We start from the raw sequence: 18,405 nt of genomic DNA, 5'->3' as shown, positions 1-18,405 counted from the left end.
ATATATAAGTACATGACTCTGAATTGGTAGTAATTATACAAGTTGCAATTGCTTTTTATTTTTTTTTTTTTTTTTTTTTTTTTTTTTTTTTTTTTTTTTTTTTTTTTTTTTTTTTGCACAACGGATATTTATGCGACAATGAAGGCAATAATTTTCTGGCCAGTTTATAGAATTACGTGACAATGGCTTCTTACAGGTGGTATCCAGCCATAGTAAATAGCATAATTTTTACATTAGATTGTTATATAAGATTTCCACCGGTGGCTTACCAGTGGCCCGGTGGCCTGGTGGCTAAAGCTCCCGCTTCACACACGGAGGGCCCGGGTTCGATTCCCGGCGGGTGGAAACATTTCGACACGTTTCCTTACACCTGTTGTCCTGTTCACCTAGCAGCAAATAGGTACCTGGGTGTTAGTCGACTGGTGTGGGTCGCATCCTGGGGGACAAGATTAAGGACCCCAATGGAAATAAGTTAGACAGTCCTCGATGACACACTGACTTTCTTGGGTTATCCTGGGTGGCTAACCCTCCGGGGTTAAAATTCCGAACGAAATCTTAATCTCTTCTGTCTCTCCTCCTGGTATCGGTAATGAAGCGAAGAGCTCTATTCTGGACCCTTTGTAACCGTAGCATATTGGTCTTTGTTGTTAATGACATTGGGACACAAGGGTATTCGAGTATAGGTCGTATTAACATTTTATACAGATGTTTTTTGACATGTTCAGGGGCTTGATTGAATCGAAAGAGACTGCTAAGACCGGCTTTGGCTATGTTGATCTTTTTAGTTACATGAGATGTTGAGTGGAGCAGCCTGTCTATTTCATATCCCAAAATCTTGTTAGGGTTTCTAATGGCTACAGGTGTACCTCTGATGGAGATACCCCCTTTATCTTCAATTGTTGATGCAAAACATCCTATCGTGCTAACAAGGACCTTGTCAGGATTAGTCGTAATTCTCCATTTCTTTTCCCAATTAGATGTTCGACGAAGTTCAATATTCATTTTTTCTATGACTCTCTCATACTTGTATTTTCCTGTTACCAGAGTTGATGAGACAACATGAATAACATCATCTGCAAACTGTGTCACAATTGTATCATTAAACTCTGGTTGAGGAAGGCCATTCACATAAATGTTGAACAGAAGTGGACTGAGACAAGAACCTTGTGGGACACCAGCTGTCGGTATAAAAGGCTCTGTCGACCTGCCATGAAAGGTGGGAATGATTTTTCTTTGAGTTAAGAAATTATATATTACTCTGAGAAAAGTCCAGTTATGGTCTGGTAGGTCAATGAGTTTGTATATAAGGCCATCATGCCATAAGCTATCAAAAGCTTTATGAACATCTCTGGTGGCAATTAAGGCAAGATTGCCCTGATGTTTTAGACTTGCTACAGTATCGAAAATAACATTTATTGCATGATTGGTACCTCTATGTTTTCTAAAGCCAAATTGTTTTTCAGTAAAAAAGTGATTAAACTCCATATAGTAGTTCAATCTGTTGGAAATGACTTTCTCAAGAACTTTTCCAGTGACTTCAAGTAAAGATATAAGTCTATAGTTCCCAGGTTGGTGAATGTCTTTATTGGGCTTACCTAGAAAGATCATCCTAGCAGTCTTAAAAACCACCTGAGGCCAAGATGGCATTAAAGATATTTACCAAAGACTTTACAATTTCTGGGAAGGAACTTTATTTGTTTCATTGTTATTCCAGAGAGGCCAGGGGCTCTATTTCTCATTCTTCCAATAACCTGACTTATCTCTAGTAATGTAATAGGTCTAGTAAGCGGGTGGGTATCTTCAAGAGTTGAAGTATCGATGGAAGGTAGTGGTTGTAGATCATCCAAGTTCTCATCTCTCCATCCATTTACCAATTGATAATGATTATTGTTAAATTGACGACTGTTATTGTGGGAGAGAATTTTCTCCCATACATCACCCATCAAATTAGCCTGGTCCTGGGGATCGTCAAGTTTAATTTCAACATCTTCATCATCCTCATCAGTGAAGGTATGAACTAGGTAGTTAGGAGCCTTGTGCTTTGCCCCTAAAAGTTGTCGGATCTTACTCCAAAATTTTGCTGGTTCACGTTTATACTGATTAGCTTGAAGAACTAGCAATTTCCATAAGTCCCGTTTGTGATGACTAATCATGTTAATTAATTCTTGCCTTAATCGGTGCAGTGTAGCTACTGGTGGTTGTTGCGTTTGAAGATGCCTTCGACATTCTGCTTGATAATTTCTTAAATTGTCTCTAATTTCCCTAGTAGGTTTATGTTGTTGGTATATCTTTGTGGAAGCTAATTGACAAGTTGCATTAGTAGCTTCAATTATTCGATTATGCAGGGACCTGATTGCATCATCAATTGCAGTGGAAGGTAGATTTTCCAATGACACAATTTCATCCTCACCCAGAAATGCCCTGAAGGGGTCAAATCCTAGGGTGTTAAGATTGGGTGTAGGAGTTACAGGTATTCTAAATGGAGAAGTTTGTAGTTGTATTATAACAGGGATATGGTCAGATCCTATGTTTCCACCAGGAGATATACGACAGTGAAAGATGTCACAGTCTCTGTTTGTCAGTACTATATCTGGTGTCCCTGGATGAGGTCCAATGTACGATTTAAAGAATGGGCCTTGAAATGACAAGTTTCTAGCTGTCATGATATTAAAGAGTTGTTTTCCTTTTAAGTCACCCAGTGGAATACCAGCTCCACAGTTGAAGAGGGCAGGGTGATGAGCATTAAAATCTCCCGCTAGAATTGCTGGAATATTTCTGCTTAATATCCTATGTAGAGGAATTGACTCTATATATTGTTGTCTCGGGGGAAAATATCCAGTTCCTATCACTAGTTGTCCATGAGACGTCATTTCTGCTGCAAGAATGTTATCTTCATCAACATGCTCTTGATTTAGGGAATTGGATCTGTGCTCCAGTTCCCCGAATTAAGCCTGAATGCCTTCCACATCCCCCCGCCCAGGCGCTGTATAATCCTCCGGGTTTAGCGCTTCCCCCTTGATTATAATAATAATAATCTAACTGACATGTAATAACAGTAATATTTTGATTTCAATAATAACATGATACAGACCATAACTGACATCAGTGACATGCAAATTAGGATGTGACCCATACCAGTCACATAACACACAGGGTGTGTGTATGTGACTCAACAATCAATATTTGCACCAATAACTCATTACAGTTGTGACCGGGTGTGGAAGTGTGAATTGCTCATTACACTATAATTTGTTCATGATTGTAGCCATGTATAAACGTAAGTAACCATTCTTACAGAATTCATTACCTTTGTAACTTGTGAGTTCATTACCTTTGTACCTAGTTCAGCTATCAAAACTTTGGGGGCCCAGTCCCTGGACCCATTACATACCTCTGTAATCTGTAAATACCTTTGTAACTTGTCATGATTGTGACAAGACCTACCTGGAGTTCATTACCTTTGTAAATTGTGAGTTCATTACCTTTGTAAATTGTGAGTTCATTACCTTTGTAAATTGTGAGTTCATTACCTTTGTAAATTGTGAGTTCATTACCTCTGTAACTTCCTCAGCTATCAAAACTTTGGAGTCCAGTCCCTGGACCAATTATGTACCTCTGTAATCTTTTGACTACCGCCCACAGGATGGGTATGGGGTGCATAATAAACATATTAAACTAACTAACACACAGGGTGTGACCCACACTGCTCCACCTATAACCAGGATGCAACCCACACCAGTCCACTAACACCCAGCATGCGACCAACACCATTAACCAACACCCAGGGTGTGACCCACACCAGTCCACTAACACCCAGCATGCAACCAACACCATTCACCAACACCCAGGGTGTGACCCACACCAGTCCACTAACACCCAGCATGCAACCAACACCATTCACCAACACCCAGGGTGTGACCCACACCAGTCCACTAATACCCAAGATGATAAGCTAAGATTTCGTTCAGATTTTTAACCCCGAAGGTTTAGCTACCCAGGATAACCCAAGGAAGTCAGTGCGTCATCGAGGACTGTCTAATTTATTTCCATTGGGGTCCTCAATCTTGTCCCCCAGGATGCGACCCACACCACTCGACTAACACCCAGGTACCTATTTGCTGCTAGGTGAACAGGACAACAGGTGTAAGGAAACGTGTTCAAATGTTTCCACCCGCCGGGAATCAAACCCGGGCCCTCCGTGTGTGAAGCGGAAGCTTTAGCCACCGGGCCACCCATCAGTCCATTAATACCCAGGATGTGATCCACAACAGTCCACTAACACCCAGGTACCTATTTTACTGCTAGATCAAATTGGACAGCAGGTGTCTTAAGGAAACACGTCCTAATGTTTCCAGCTGTACCAGGAATCTACCCCAGGCCCTCAGTGTGTGAAGCCAGATTGCTACCAACCCACCCACAGGGGTGGAAGAATGTAAATAGTATTTAATTTAGTTGTCTATTTCACTCATATATACATTGTAGCATTAAAATAACAATTAACCAGTTCAGCAAATGACCACACTAGCAAAGGACACAACACTTCCACAGAACAACTGTACATTGGTTCTCTCCTGTGAGTCTTGCCTATTGCAATTTTTCCTTTATTATGCTACAGTGGACCCCCAGTTACTGGCCGGTTCAGTTATCGGCCGGTTTTTCGGCACCCAGTTATCATCCGTTAATCCGGTTATCGGCCATTTGGGAGGCGTCCATTGTCATGCCCCTATTGTTAACCTTTCTTTAATATTACATTGCGGTCATTTCCTTTAATAGCTAAATTGGAAATGAACGTCCTTGTATTATTAAGGCTTATTCTTATTAACAATTATTATAATTATTTATGTAACATGGCCATGATAAGTTAAATTGAGGGTATAGTAACATGCCTGCCGCTCGGTGTACTGGTGTATGGTTAGCTGTGGTGTTCGATGGTTATACCCCACTTCCCCTCCCCCCTTTGTTCAACTACTCTACTGAGTGTTGGCGAGTCACGTCACGTGACCCACCTGACCTGTATGCTCAAGGTTGAGGGACGAGCAATGAAGTAGCAGCCAACGAGAACACTCCTGCTTGTCTCTGGTAACTGGCTAAGGTTGATTATCCGGCCTGGACATATTCTGTTGTATTCTGACTGCTTCCTAAAGGGAAATAAGACCTTATACATTAAAGTAATCTCTATATACATATGTTATGTCTAGGATCTCTTCCTAATGATGTGTTATAAAAGCCTTATATATATATATATATATATATATATATATATATATATATATATATATATATATATATATATATATATATATATATATATATATATATATATATATATATATATATATATATATATATATATATATATATATATATATATATATATATATATATATATATATATATATATATATATATATATATATATATATATATATATATATATATATATATATATATATATATATATATATATATATATATATATATATATATATATATATATATATATATATATATATATATATATATATATATTTATTTATTTATTTATTTATATTTATATTTTTTCAGACAATATACAGTGGACCCCCGCATAACGATTACCTCCGAATGTGACCAATTATGTAAGTGTATTTATGTAAGTGCGTTTGTATGTGTATGTTTGGGGGTCTGAAATGTACTAATCTACTTCACAATATTTCTTATGGGAACAAATTCGGTCAGTACTGGCACCTGAACATACTTCTGGAGTGAAGAAATATCGTTAACCGGGGGTCCACTGTATGTTGAGAAATGGCATTACCAGCCAAGCTTATTATTTATAAATTTAAATATAGGGAACACTTAGCTGATAAAAGACAGCAAATCGTCTACACAGCTGCCCCTGCAGACGAGGTCTTGAATTGTTGTCATGATCATCTCTCAACGGGCTGGAATAGATCATATTATGTAAACAATAAATTACCCCTAGGGGGTGTTATGTCAGCATATTTCATTCACTGATGGCTGACAAACTTACTTGTGTGGACTCAAAAGTCCGCACCTAACTGCCGACTATAGGTTGATTACAAACTCCTTGCGACTCAAGAACTGCGCAGTCCCCCGTACTACAAGAAATTCGTAACCTACCTTGCTCTTGTAGCGTGAGCTATGGTGTTCTTCACACCTTCGACAGGTATCGGTGACTTGATAGAAGCTGAAGTGTCCTTGGATGTCCATGTCTTCCATAGTCTAGGAATATGCACACTGGTACACTATGTTCCACAAGATTTGTCTTTATTGTTCACAGTCTTATCACTAAAGAAGCTGATCACACTTCTCTGTAAGTGTTTGTGTTTTGTGAGACACTTTGTTCACACTAACGCACAGATCGTTCTTTGTTGGTTATCCTGGCATCAGTGTCACTCTCAGTAGAGTCAAAAGTAATCTGAAGACGCCACAGCACCCCACGCCGTTACTGCCCCTTGCATAAAGGAAAAGCTGACATAGTACTTTTGCTTCCTTGCCACTTCCTCGATGAAGCAAAGCAGAATGTTTGATTCTTGCTGTCTTAAGCATAGACAACAATGTCCACTATCTTTACTATGGTAATAAAGTGGGAGCAGGATTTACCTTAATTGTCCTGCTAAGGTAAGAGATGTACTGTCTCTTATTAAAATACACTCTGCAGCACTGGACCGCACGGAGCGGTGGTCGCTTGACCACAGGTCGTATACTGGTACTGCATCTGGGATCAATTACTCACTGTAGCAGTAAACAAGATATTTGCACCTTCTGAGAGGGCTGGGCCCCTCAGGGCTGAAAGGGGCTGAAGGGGGCTGATACCCCCCTCCTTGAGAAAATTTCTCCACAATATAGAACAAACAGTCATTCTTGGCTTATATACGATAATTCGTATAATATTGTTACATGTATTGGCTTTATATTGTATTATAAATATACTTCATTAAAATAAGATTTCCGGAGGATTACTATTATTACCCCAACCTCTCTGACCAATGTTGTCCCCTCAAGGAAGGTTCCTTGATGTTGGTGAGGGGCTCTTGATTTAGGGAATTGGATCTGTGCTCCTCTCCCCCAAATTAAGCCTGAATGCCTTCCACATCCCCCCCCCCAGGCGCTGTATAATCCTCCGGGTTTAGCGCTTCCCCTTTGATTATAATAATAATAATGACCAATGTTGTTATGCTCTAACCAGAAGGAAGCTATTTGAGTGGTTACAACCTTTGGAGTGTAACACCATCCACTGGCTGGGGCCACTTGCTAGTCAGTTTGGCTTTGTCTCTGGGTGAGTGAGGAAGCTTCTGCTCATTCATCCAAACATTTTGCTATAATCCATTGTTTTTTTGTGGTTATTGATTGAGTACAACTGCAAAATAAGCAACCATGGGCCCAAAGAAACACTTTACATAGTATATGAAAACATGCAATGTTTATATGCGATGTATATTTAATAATTATCACTGGTACATTAAATGTCTTATTTTACATTAATATTGCTGTATAGCCCTTGTGGCTTAGCGCTTCTTTTTGATTATAATAATAATAATACGTTAATATAGACATTTTCATTAATCCATCTATTATGTCTTCAAAATTATATAAGAAACATGTTACGTAGCATATAAACATGCAATGTTTATTATATGCGATGTATATTTAATAATCACTCTTTGGCACATGCAATGTTTATTATATGCAATGTATATTTAATAATCACTCTTTGGCACATTAAATGTCTTATTTTACATTAATATAGACATTTTCATTAATCCATCAATGATATGTTCTTCAAAATTATGTAGGAAACACATTACATATCATGTAGCATATAAACATGCAATGTTTATATGCTATGGAGTGGAGAGTGGGATGGAGAGTAAACATTATGTTTTCTCTGATGAAGCGTTAGAGAAAACTGTGAATCTGGCGACTGGTACAGTAACCGACCTTCATATGGGTTTCTTTACAATTCTTTGCATGAATTGTTCATTACTTCTCCCTTTGTTTATGATGGCATCTAAAGGTAGTTGTTAGAAATGATTTAACTCAGTGAACATGGTAATAATATGGCTGTGTAGTGTAATAATATGGCTGTGTATTGTAATATAGCTGTGTAGTGTAGCCCTGGGGGGAGGAAGCTACATACGTGTACTGTACCTACATCTACTGCTACCTACACTGACTTCCTACAAATAAATACTACTCACCTCTTGCCCTACATTAAGACTACAAATATTTTAAGGTTAGTAATGAATGTACTGTAGCAGTAAATGACAGATTATAGAGGTGTGTGCAATGTGGACTAGGGTGCAAGCTTTTGTAGAGAAACACCACCCTGACCAAACTGAAGCCATATCTGCAACATGTTTAGTGACAAAACCCTGTCGCACTTCAGGGAAATCTTAGAGACGCCAGAAAAAGACCTCTATGGACAGATTTGTTGTGAGTCAGGGGTCCAGTGACTCTCAAGCTGGTCATTATAGCATTAAAAGACTAAGAAGGGAAGTAACCCCAGAGAAGGCTTTGCTACCTAAAGTCTTTATGGAGGGGGATTCCCCTTCCAAACACTAACTACTCCCTCTTCCCTCCTCCCTATCTTCCAGAAGCCAGCATTAGTCTTCAATAAAGGTATGTAAAACTTACATAATTGTTAAAAAAATTATTTTTTTGCAAATATTTTTGTTTGGAATGGATTAATTATATTTCCAATAATTCTTATGGGAAATATTAATTCAGTTTTCAGCCATTTCGGTTATCAGCCGACCTGGAACGGAATACGGCCGATAACCGAGGGTCCACTGTATTTAACTGTGACCTTGCAGTCCTAATGCCAGAAATAAATAGGCGTCTCCATGCCTGCTCATTGTTATAGGCCACCTGTAATATATATTTTTGATGGTACTGGTACATACACATTCAGTTACACAATGTATCATACATACGGTGGAACCTCGGTACTCAAACAGCTCCCTACTCGAAAAATTCGGTATTCGGATGCTTTCTTCGGTAAAAACTTTGTTCCATGGTTGACGGTTTGCTCACAACTCAACCAAACAAACACAACATGCCAGAACTTCCCTGTGAACTATTTCGTATTTCTTCACATTTTTGTTTTTTTTTATTTTTTTATTATTTGTATAAATAAATCACCATGGTGCCTAAGATTAGTGATAACAGCCAACAGAAAAGAAAATTGGTTGGAAAAAATTCATTTGGTATTCGAACAGATCGGCACTCGTACAGCCTTCTGGAATGAAGTAAGTTCGAGTACCGAGGTTCCACTGTATTAACGTATGTCCTGTGGTAGTAGGTTTCTGTTTCACAGGCGGTTGGTAGACGGCAACCACCCACGGAGGTACTACTGTCCAGTGGTAGTAGGTTGGTAGACGGCAACCACCCACGGAGCTACTACTGTCTTGCCAAGTGCCTGTGAAACAGAAACCTGTAATTGTTTTACATGATGGTAGGATTGCTGGTGTCTTTTTTCTGTCTCATAAACATGCAACATTTCAGGTACATCTTGCTACTTCTACTTACACGTAGGTCACACTACACATGTATATACACACCTCTCTGGGTTTTGTTCTATTTTATTACTAGTTCTTGTTTATTTCCTAATATCTCAATGGAACAGAATTTTTCCTGCGTAAGTCATGCATGTCATAACTAAAATGTATACAATACTAAATTTAAAAGGATAAACTCCTTTTTGTTTTTAAATTACCCTAACTGGGTGGGATACAGCCAGTTTGTTGAAAAAAATATTAACATGTGTACATTACCTAGGATAACACAAAAAAGTAAGAGTCCACTGATTCATCATGATTCATCTATACTGCCTAAATTGGCAGTAATTATGAGCAGGGCATTATCGTGCACACATGGTGTCTCTGTTATTTGTAAAAAAAAAAAAATAATGAAATGTGGTACAGGTTGACCATCACTAATCCGGCAATCAGTTATCCAGTTCCATCAGTAATCTGGCACTAATTTTGGCTAGCATAATTTCAAATTTCATCATTGTACTGCCTCAAATCATTATACTGACTCAGAAATTGTGCAGATGGTTGTAAATCTACAGCAGCAAGCCAGTGGAGGAGAAAGCAGTGATGAAAATGAGGAAGATGTAGCAGAAAATGTCTCTATTGATAGGTTAATTAAGTGTATTCTAACCTAACTACTCTGTAATCCGGCAAACTCACTAATCCGGCACATTACATGTCCCAATGATGCCGGATTAGTGATGGCCAACCTGTATAAGTACATTCTCAAATACAGTGGACCCCGCTTACCAGCTGTAATCCGTTCCTGAAGGTCAGCCAATAACCGAAATGGCCGATAACCGAATTAATATTTCCCATAAGAATTAATGGAAATAGAATTAATTCGTTCCAAACAAAAATATTCACAAAAAAATAATTTTTTTTACATTTATGTAAGTATTACATACCTTTATTGAAGGCTAATGCTGGCTTCTGGAAGATAGGGAGGAGGAAAGAGGAAGGAGCTAGTGTTTGGAAGGGAAATCCCCCTCCATGAAGACTTTAGGTAGCAATGCCTTCTCTAGAGTTACTTCCCTTCTCTGTCTTTTAATGCCACTAGTTCCAGCTTGAGAGTCACTGGACCCCTTTCTCACAAAATAACTGTCCAGAGTGCTCTGTTTCTGGTGTCTCTTTAAGATTTCTTTGAAGTGGGACAAGGTTTTGTCACTAAACATGTTGCAGATATGGTTTGTTTCAGCTTTGTCAGGGTAGTGTTTCTCTACAAAAGCTTGCACCCTGGTCCACATTGCACATACCTTTTTCAATCTCTGAAGAAGGCACCTCCTTCACTCCCTCTTCCTCCTCCTCTGAAGCAAGTTCCTCAGCTGCAGTCTGTTGCTGTTCTAGTTGAAGCTCTTGCAGCTCTTCAATGGTAAGCTCTTCCCTGTGGTCCTCCAACTCTTACACATCCTCGTCACTCGCCTCCAACCCCAGGGACTTCCCCAAAGACAATAGAGTCCACAGGGTCGGCAGGGTCAGGGTCACAGTGAGTCTCAAACCCTTCAAAATCCCTCTCTTGGACACAGTCTGGCCACAGTTTTCTCCAAGCAGAGTTCAAAGTCCTGGAAGTCACTCCCTCCCAAGCCTTACCTATAAGGCTTATGCAATGGAGGATAGTGAAGTGATTCCTCCAGAACTCTCTTAGGATCAATTGAGTGTCCGAGGACACTTCAAAGCACTTTCGAAACACTGCTTTTGTGGAGAGTTTTTTGAAGTTAGAAATGACCTGCTGGTCCATGGGCTGGAGGAGAGGAGTGGTGTTAGGAGGCAAGAACTTCGCTTTTATAAAATTGAAGTCCCTAAACACTTGGTCTTCCAAGTCTGGAGGATGTGCAGGAGCATTGTCCAGTAACAGGAGGCACTTCAGTGGTAATTTCTTTTCCAGGAGGTATTTTTTCACACTTGGGCCAAACACATCATTAACCCACCCTTTGAAAATTTGCCTTGTGACCCATGCCTTATGATTAGCTTCCCACATCACACACAATCTATTCTTCATGACATTGTTTTTCTTAAGCACACTGGAATTTTCTGAGTGATACACAAGTAAAAGCTTAACTTTGAAATCCCCACTAGCATTACCACACAACAAAAGAGTAAGCCTGTCTTTCATAGGCTTGTGTCCTGGTAGTGCCTTTTCCTCCTGGGTAATGTAAGTCCTGTTTGGCATTTTCTTCCAAAACAGGCCTGTTTCATCACAATTGAACACTTGTTCAGGTTCGAATCCTTCAGCCTTTACATAGTCCTGGAATTCGTGAACATACTTTTCAGCCGCACATTTGTCAGAACTTGCTGCCTCACCTTGCCTTACAACACTGTGTATGCCACTACGCTTCTTAAATCTATCAAACCATCCTTTGCTGGCTCTAAATTCACAAACTGCAACACTTGTTCCAGGCATTTTCTTTGCAAGATCCTCATGCAACTGCTTTGCCTTCTCACAAATGATCGACTCCACAACACCGTCTCCCACTAATTCTTTTTCCTTCATCCGCAATAATAACTTTTCCATCTCTTCCATTATTGGTGTCCTTTGTTTAGCTACTCCTTTTGCAACATTAGCATCTTTGATTTGTTCTTTCTTTGCCAAGATGGATGTAGTTGTTGATTTATTCTTGCTGTACATCTTGGCAAGTTCCACCACCTTCATACCACTCTCAAACTTTTCTATCACTTCATGCTTAAATTCCATGGTGTTTCTCACTTTGTTTACCACATGAACTTTACTAGGAACTTTCTTTGGAGCCAGGGTTACTTATTTCACAGTTGCACTGCAAGAAAAACCACTAAAAACAATGGTAAAGAAGTGAAATGTTTGGATGTATGAGCAGAAGCTTCCTCAGTCACTGAGAGACAAAGTCAAACTGAAGCGCAAGATGCCCTAGCCAGCGGATGGACGCGTCCAAAGTGGCCAATAACCGGGCACTGAAAACCCTGCCGATAACCGAGTTGGCCGTTAACCAAATTGGCCGATAACCGGGGGTCCACTGTATAATAAATAATGTCCAGTGTGTTCTGAAAATTTTAGGAAAGCTTTATACAAAATAATAAAAAACAAATATGCAGTGCACTCTTACTTTTTTTTTAAATTATTAATGTCAAACCATTATGGTGTTGATAAGAGTGCCCACCTGCTTCAATTTTTAATAATTTTGGTGCTTACTGGAAACTACTGTTCACACCAACCAACTGCCAATTTTCTACAGTAATCAACATAAAGAATTACACATTCCCATGAATGATATTATACATTTCACAATACATACACCTTGGTTGGATATTTTGCATTTGTTATTCTGTAAAACTTTTATATGTTAATGTAATAACTGTTATTCTAACTATATAATATACGTTTAATGAAAACAGCCAAGTTCCATATAATGGCGGGCCCTGCTTAAACAGCAGGTTAGTTTCCAGTGTACTGATATAAAAAAAAATTGCTGAAAAGTGAAACATAGCTGTTTTCCACTTTCCAGTGCATATAAAAGCCTGATAACATATTTACTATATCAACAGAGCTAGGTGTAAAAAATGCATATACACCCTCTCCTCACTTTGCGACATACTCATTTACCGATGCCTCGAACTTACGACAGGCTCTCTGACCAGTAGTCGTACCTAAATAATGTACGGTGCACCCTCGGTTATCAGCCAACTCAGTGATTGGCTGGTTTTTCAGCTCCTGGTGATTGGCCCTTTCGGACACGTCCGTCCACTGGCTGGGGCCGCTTGCGTGTTGTTGATGTCATTGCATCAACTGAAAAGTGGTATGATTAAGCCTTCGACAGAGTACCTCACAAGAGACTCTTAAGAAAAGTGGTAGCTCATGGTATAGGAGGTAAAGTTCTAGCATGGATAGAAGCATGGCTTACCAACAGAAAGCAGAGAGTTTCTATTAATGGGGTCAAATCTGAATGGGGATTAGTCACTAGTGACATTCAACTGTGATCAGTTTTATGCCCTCGCTTGTTCATAATTTACATTAATGACCTTGATGAAGGAATTACAAGTGACATGAGCAAATTTGCTGATGATACAAAGATAGGCCATATGATTCATTCTGAGGAGGATTCCAATGAACTTCAGGATTTGGACAAATTAATGTCTTGGTCTGAAAAATAGCAGGTGAAATTCAATGTGGACAAGTGTAAAGTACTAGTCCTTGGGAATGAAAACAACCCTCGAAGCTATAAACTAGGTGAAGTACAACTTGATCATATAGAATGTGAAAAAGACTTGGGAGTCATGGTAAGCAGAAATCTGAAGCCAAGACAGCAGTGTCTAAGTGTGTGCAACAAGGCTAACAGATTACAGTGGACCCCCGCATACCGGACGCATTGCATAACGTACAATCCGCATACCGGACGCTTTGATCGCTAAAATTTTGCCTCGCATACCGCCCAAAAACCCGCTCACCGCCCTTCGTCCGAGACGCGTCCAATGTGCGGCCTGAGCCAGCCTCATATGTTCCGCCGGTGGCATTGTTTACCAGCCAGCCTCCGCGGTAACATCCAAGCATACAATCGGAATATTTCGTATTATTACAGTGTTTTCGGTGCTTTATCTGGAAAATAAGTGACCATGGGCCCCAAGAAAGCTTCTAGTCCCAACCCTACAGCAATAAGGGTTAGAATTCCAATAGAGATGAAGAAAGAGATCATTGATAAGTATGAAAGTGGAGTGCGTATCGCCGACCTGGTCAGGTTGTACAAGAAACGCAAATCAACCATCTCTACTATTGTGGGCAACAGAAAGGCAATCAAGGAAGCTGTTCTTGCCAAAGGTTTAACTGTGTTTTTGAAACAGAGATCGCAAGTGATGGAAGATGTTGAGAGACTCTTATTGGTGTGGATAAATGAAAAACAGCTAGCAGGAGATAGCGTTTCTCAAGCGATCATAAGCGAAAAGGCTAGGAAGTTGCATGAGGATTTAATTAAAAAAAGGCCTGCAACTAGTGATGATGTGAGTGAATTTAAGGCCAGCAAAGGTTGGTTTGAGAGATTTAAGAAGCGTAGTGGCATACATAGTGTGATAAGGCATGGTGAGGCTGCCAGTTCGGACCACAAAGCGGCTGAAAATTTTTTTTTTTTTTTTTTTATTATCACACCGGCCGATTCCCACCAAGGCAGGGTGGCCCGAAAAAGAAAAACTTTCACCATCATTCACTCCATAACTGTCTTGCCAGAAGGGTGCTTTACACTACAGTTTTTAAACTGCAACATTAACACCCCTCCTTCAGAGTGCAGGCACTGTACTTCCCATCTCCAGGACTCAAGTCCGGCCTGCCGATTTCCCTGAATCCCTTCATAAATGTTACTTTGCTCACACTCCAACAGCACGTCAAGTATTAAAAACCATTTGTCTCCATTCACTCCTATCAAACACGCTCACGCATGCCTGCTGGAAGTCCAAGCCCCTCGCACACAAAACCTCCTTTACCCCCTCCCTCCAACCCTTCCTAGGCCGACCCCTACCCCGCCTTCCTTCCACTACAGACTGATACACTCTTGAAGTCATTCTGTTTCGCTCCATTCTCTCTACATGTCCGAACCACCTCAACAACCCTTCCTCAGCCCTCTGGACAACAGTTTTGGTAATCCCGCACCTCCTCCTAACTTCCAAACTACGAATTCTCTGCATTATATTCACACCACACATTGCCCTCAGACATGACATCTCCACTGCCTCCAGCCTTCTCCTCGCTGCAACATTCATCACCCACGCTTCACACCCATACAAGAGCGTTGGTAAAACTATACTCTCATACATTCCCCTCTTTGCCTCCAAGGACAAAGTTCTTTGTCACCTCATCTTTCATAGACCCATCCGCTGACACGTCCACTCCCAAATATCTGAATACGTTCACCTCCTCCATACTCTCTCCCTCCAATCTGATATTCAATCTTTCATCACCTAATCTTTTTGTTATCCTCATAACCTTACTCTTTCCTGTATTCACCTTTAATTTTCTTCTTTTGCACACCCTACCAAATTCATCCACCAATCTCTGCAACTTCTCTTCAGAATCTCCCAAGAGCACAGTGTCATCAGCAAAGAGCAGCTGTGACAACTCCCACTTTGTGTGTGATTCTTTATCTTTTAACTCCACGCCTCTTGCCAAGACCCTCGCATTTACTTCTCTTACAACCCCATCTATAAATATATTAAACAACCACGGTGACATCACACATCCCTGTCTAAGGCCTACTTTTACTGGGAAAAAATTTCCCTCTTTCCTACATACTCTAACTTGAGCCTCACTATCCTCATAAAAACTCTTCACTGCTTTCAGTAACCTACCTCCTACACCATACACTTGCAACATCTGCCACATTGCCCCCCTATCCACCCTGTCATACGCCTTTTCCAAATCCATAAATGCCACAAAGACCTCTTTAGCCTTATCTAAATACTGTTCACTTATATGTTTCACTGTAAACACCTGGTCCACACACCCCCTACCTTTCCTAAAGCCTCCTTGTTCATCTGCTATCCTATTCTCCGTCTTACTCTTAATTCTTTCAATTATAACTCTACCATACACTTTACCAGGTACACTCAACAGACTTATCCCCCTATAATTTTTGCACTCTCTTTTATCCCCTTTGCCTTTATACAAAGGAACCATGCATGCTCTCTGCCAATCCCTAGGTACCTTACCCTCTTCCATACATTTATTAAATAATTGCACCAACCACTCCAAAACTATATCCCCACCTGCTTTTAACATTTCTATCTTTATCCCATCAATCCCGGCTGCCTTACCCCCTTTCATTTTACCTACTGCCTCACGAACTTCCCCCACACTCACAACTGGCTCTTCCTCACTCCTACAAGATGTTATTCCTCCTTGCCCTATACACGAAATCACAGCTTCCCTATCTTCATCAACATTTAACAATTCCTCAAAATATTCCCTCCATCTTCCCAATACCTCTAACTCTCCATTTAATAACTCTCCTCTCCTATTTTTAACTGACAAATCCATTTGTTCTCTAGGCTTTCTCAACTTGTTAATCTCACTCCAAAACTTTTTCTTATTTTCAACAAAATTTGTTGATAACATCTCACCCACTCTCTCATTTGCTCTCTTTTTACATTGCTTCACCACTCTCTTAACTTCTCTCTTTTTCTCCATATACTCTTCCCTCCTTGCATCACTTCTACTTTGTAAAAACTTCTCATATGCTAACTTTTTCTCCCTTACTACTCTCTTTACATCATCATTCCACCAATCGCTCCTCTTCCCTCCTGCACCCACTTTCCTGTAACCACAAACTTCTGCTGAACACTCTAACACTACATTTTTAAACCTACCCCATACCTCTTCGACCCCATTGCCTATGCTCTCATTAGCACATCTATCCTCCAATAGCTGTTTATATCTTACCCTAACTGCCTCCTCTTTTAGTTTATAAACCTTCACCTCTCTCTTCCCTGATGCTTCTATTCTCCTTGTATCCCATCTACCTTTTACTCTCAGTGTAGCTACAACTAGAAAGTGATCTGATATATCTGTGGCCCCTCTATAAACATGTACATCCTGAAGTCTACTCAACAGTCTTTTATCTACCAATACATAATCCAACAAACTACTGTCATTTCGCCCTACATCATATCGTGTATACTTATTTATCCTCTTTTTCTTAAAATATGTATTACCTATAACTAAACCCCCCTCTATACAAAGTTCAATCAAAGGGCTCCCATTATCATTTACACCTGGCACCCCAAACTTACCTACCACACCCTCTCTAAAAGTTTCTCCTACTTTAGCATTCAAGTCCCCTACCACAATTACTCTCTCACTTGGTTCAAAGGCTCCTATACATTCACTTAACATCTCCCAAAATCTCTCTCTCTCCTCTGCATTCCTCTCTTCTCCAGGTGCATACACGCTTATTATGACCCACTTCTCGCATCCAACCTTTACTTTAATCCACATAATTCTTGAATTTACACATTCATATTCTCTTTTCTCCTTCCATAACTGATCATTTAACATTACTGCTACCCCTTCCTTTGCTCTAACTCTCTCAGATACTCCAGATTTAATCCCATTTATTTCCCCCCACTGAAACTCTCCTACCCCCTTCAGCTTTGTTTCGCTTAGGGCCAGGACATCCAACTTCTTTTCATTCATAACATCAGCAATCATCTGTTTCTTGTCATCCGCACTACATCCACGCACATTTAAGCAACCCAGTTTTATAAAGTTTTTCTTCTTCTCTTTTTTAGTAATTGTATACAGGAGAAGGGGTTACTAGCCCATTGCTCCCGGCATTTTAGTCGCCTCATACGACACGGCTGAAAAATATGTGCAGGAATTCAAGGAGTGCATAGACAGTGAAGGACTGAAACCTGAACAAGTGTTTAATTGTGATGAAACAGGCCTGTTTTGGAAGAAAATGCCAAGCAGGACCTACATTACTCAGGAGGAAAAGGCACTCCCAGGACATAAGCCTATGAAAGACAGGCTTACTTTGTTGATGTGTTCCAATGCTACTGGTGATTGCAAAGTGAAGCCTTTATTAGTGTATCACTCTGAAACTCCCAGACCGTTCAGGCAAAAGAATGTCCTCAAGGAAAATTTGTGTGTGCTGTGGAGGGCAAACAGTAAGGCATGGGTCACTAGGGACTTTTTCTATGACTGGTTACACCATGCATTTGCCCCCAATGTGAAAGATTACCTAACTGAAAAGAAATTAGAACTTAAGTGCCTCCTGGTGTTAGACAATGCCCCTGGTCATCCTACAGACGTGGCAGAGCGACTTTATGGGGACATGAAATTCATTAAGGTGAAGTTTTTGCCTCCTAATACCACTCCTCTCCTGCAGCCCATGGACCAGCAGGTTATTGCAAACTT

At 40.1% G+C, this 18,405-nt stretch overlaps 1 long non-coding RNA gene across 6 annotated transcripts in view; it reads left to right on the top strand.

Moving 5' to 3' along the window:
• The window catches only part of LOC138855315 (uncharacterized), a 48,013-nt gene that overhangs the window by 852 nt on the left and 28,756 nt on the right, over nucleotides 1–18,405 (top strand). Inside the window, exon 2 of one of the 6 annotated variants that reach the window (XR_011394548.1) lies at nucleotides 1,045–1,216. The exons of 3 other annotated variants lie outside the window; for them this stretch is intronic. This is a non-coding gene — a long non-coding RNA (uncharacterized lncRNA). Of the gene's footprint in view, nucleotides 1–1,044; nucleotides 1,217–4,222; nucleotides 4,433–5,565; nucleotides 5,619–18,405 lie in introns of those variants that run through there. 2 more of the 6 variants (XR_011394550.1, XR_011394551.1) reach the window with 2 other exon arrangements.

This window comes from Cherax quadricarinatus, chromosome 89 (genome assembly GCF_038502225.1).
Source record: "Cherax quadricarinatus isolate ZL_2023a chromosome 89, ASM3850222v1, whole genome shotgun sequence".
NCBI classification, from domain to species: Eukaryota; Metazoa; Arthropoda; class Malacostraca; order Decapoda; family Parastacidae; genus Cherax; species Cherax quadricarinatus.
This window is presented reverse-complemented; position numbering and strand designations above follow the sequence as displayed.